The sequence below is a fragment of the Octodon degus genome, unplaced genomic scaffold (genome assembly GCF_000260255.1).
Source record: "Octodon degus isolate 3935 unplaced genomic scaffold, OctDeg1.0 scaffold00095, whole genome shotgun sequence".
NCBI lineage: Eukaryota > Metazoa > Chordata > Mammalia > Rodentia > Octodontidae > Octodon > Octodon degus.
Genome location: NW_004524671.1, coordinates 5,096,765 through 5,099,767, shown reverse-complemented (window position 1 = coordinate 5,099,767; position 3,003 = coordinate 5,096,765). Strand labels below are relative to the sequence as shown.

Here is a 3,003-nt window from a genome sequence, read left to right as displayed (position 1 = left end):
AAAGAAGTAGGATAGAGCTGGGGAGATAGCTCAGTGGCTTAAGCACCTGCCTGGCAAGAGCAAGGTCCTGAGTTCAATCCCCAGTACCAGAAAAGAAAGAGAGAGAGAGAGAGAGAGAGAGAGAGAGAGAGAGAGAGAGAGAGAGAGAGAGATAAACATATATTACACACCTCACTGAGCAGCTCCACAATCACCCCTCACTGGCTGTTGCAGAAATCAAATTTCCCCTTGAAAAGTGAAACTCAGAACCTCGGAAGACATTCATAGGTCTGAATACAATTCTCTATGTGCTGAAAGAATAATGCTTGTTTTTATTGAGCACATTTTTATATCTGAGTGATTTAATTCTCACAGCAGTTCTCTGAGATCTGTGTTATTAATCCCATTTTTCAGGCAAAGAAAATGAAGCTCAGAGAGGTGAACAAATTTTCCTCAAGAGCTGCCAGCCGCTGAGGGGAAGATTTAAGTTCAATCTGGTTCACAGATTTTCCTTATGAGAAGGGATGTTAGGAACAAGTACACACTCCCTAAAAAGAGAATACTCATCTGAAGTTCAGTCATGACTTATTTTTATCTTTCTCTCTCTTTCATTCTTACATCTCATAAGCGCAACTTCTGGGAGAGCCCAGGTTCACAGAGAATGAAGAAACAGCTGGTGCACCTGGGCCATGTTGTGCTCCTAGCTGCTAGCAGAGCCTAGCAGTGGCCAGGGCCCTGGGCCAGGTGGGGCCACGACTGCTCCAGACTCGGCCTCTGTGTGGGGCAGCACAGTGCAGCAGGAGAGAGCATAGCCATCGCCATGGGGACGGGGGCTTCCTAGGACTCAGTAGCTGACATTGTCTCTTGCACAAGGCCCCATTGTTCGCTTGGAACAGAGAACACTTCTCACTGGGGATTTGGGCTTACACAAGGACTCACATTTCAACAATGGCTCCTTTTGTAATGGGTAGGGTTTTTTCAAGCTTATGTGACTTTTTTTTCAGATTCACATTGCGACTCTCAATAACTGTCTTTCCTGCCATAAAGAATTAAAGAATTTTTGGTATGTGTTCCTGTGTGTTAGGCACTAGTGGGATAAGCATCTCAAAACATATTACTACTGAGACTGCGTTGTCCTGAGGAGACTCTGGGATTCACATGCCAGCTGGGTGCAGAGGGCCAGACAGTCCCTGGGGTGGGAGAGAAAGACTGAGGGGTGGGAACCAGCACTGCTGGACAGCCCCACAGACAATAGCCACTTTAGACATACTATGTCAGTTGACCCTCACAGTCATCCAAGTGGTTATTATCTGGTTTTACAACTGAGAAATGTAATTAGGTAACTGGAGCAAGATCATAGAGCTTGTGAGAGTGAAATTTGGGATTAATTCCCAAGTCTCATCCCAAACTATCATCTGTCCGTTTCCTATTTCACACGTCCTTGCTGAACGCTCAACTTCAGTTTCCTCAAGTGAGCCACTGGGCTGGAGGTGCATATGAGCAGGTGCTTGGGCACAGGCCTAAGGAGGGGCTTGTCACAGGACAGGGATAAAACCAAGTGGTCTTCACTCTTCTTTCTGTGTCATGTCATTTCCCCACTTGATTTTTCTTTCTTTTTTTCTTCTTTTTTGTATTCTTTCAACTCTTGCTTTCTCTTATCCTCTTATACTTTTCTCTGGAGAGACAATAAAATCTAAAGATCTCATTCTCAGTGGCAACAGTGATTTAAAACAAAAAAATCTCCAAGATGTAGACCAACAAGTACTGTTTCATGTGAAGAGAATGCTAAGGTTACACTGAGTTATAAAAGGAGATCTAGATAGACAGAAAGCTTTTCACGTTTCTGGAAGCAGGACAGTGTCCTAGAGATGTCAGCTTTCCAAATTAATCCATACATTCAATTCAGTCTTGTTAAAATCATAACAAGAAATCTGAAGAACTTCAAAGCTGATTTTAGGGTTCATATGAAAAGAAATGCTTCAGAATAAGTAACAACACCAACACCACCAAAAAAAATGCAACAAAAGACACACCTTTCCAGTTATCTAAATATACAGTTTAAACTAATTTGAACAATATTATATTGGTTTAGAAAAAATGAACAAAAGAAACACAAAATGGGCAACTCAGGAGCTGAGCTATGTGTAGAGAGATTCTTCAGAAAGGTAGCATCTCAATATGAAAATGGTAGACTGTCCAGAAATCATACAGATTATTGTTCCTGAAAAATATTAACTTAGATCTATATATCATATTGTATGCACAGAATACAATTGAATGAAGTTCTGAACATTGAGTTTTTAAAAGCCCAAGCCAAAAGGTGCTAGAGTAAAATATAACACATCAGTTTTTATAATTTTTGAGCAGGATGGTCTCCGAAAAAGAGATACAAATTCCAGAAAGATACAAATTCTGTTGTAAAAGACCAACAGACTCTCATTCCAAGGAAATTAAAAGATCTTGCTATGGCTGTGACTTGAATTTCCCCTCCAAAAATCCATGGGTCCCCAGGGTAATGTGTACAGGCGGTAGAATTATTAAGAGCTTGTGCTTAGCAGGAGGTCCTTAGGTCATTTGTGCACACCTCCTGAAGGGGCTGGGGGCTTCTGCTCTCTGGCTTCCTGTCTGGATGAGATATTTCTATCTTTCACATGCTTCTGCCTTTATGTAAGCTAGCAAAAGGCGCTTAGCAAAGCCCAAACCAATGGGGTTGCCCAGTCATGAACTTCCATCCTCTAGAACTGTGAGCTACATAAAACTCTTCATAAATAGACTAATGGAGGTATTTTGTTACGAGTAAGCGCTAATACAGTTCACACACACCATCCCAGAAATGTCCTGTGAAAGCCTTTAGAATATATATAAAACCAAGTGTAATGTATAATATATATCAATGGGTCCTAAAATTATTATGAAAGAAATAAAATACAATGAAGATATAATTAACAATCAATAAATAATATACAAAAGGATGGTTAATCTGAAAAGTGAGTGAAAATAAACAAGATACTCTATGTAACCAAC

The 3,003-nt window shown here is 40.6% G+C and overlaps 1 pseudogene; it reads left to right on the top strand.

Annotated features, from left to right (window-relative positions):
- LOC105743060 overlaps positions 1 to 3,003 on the top strand; it is an 8,653-nt pseudogene that overhangs the window by 302 nt on the left and 5,348 nt on the right.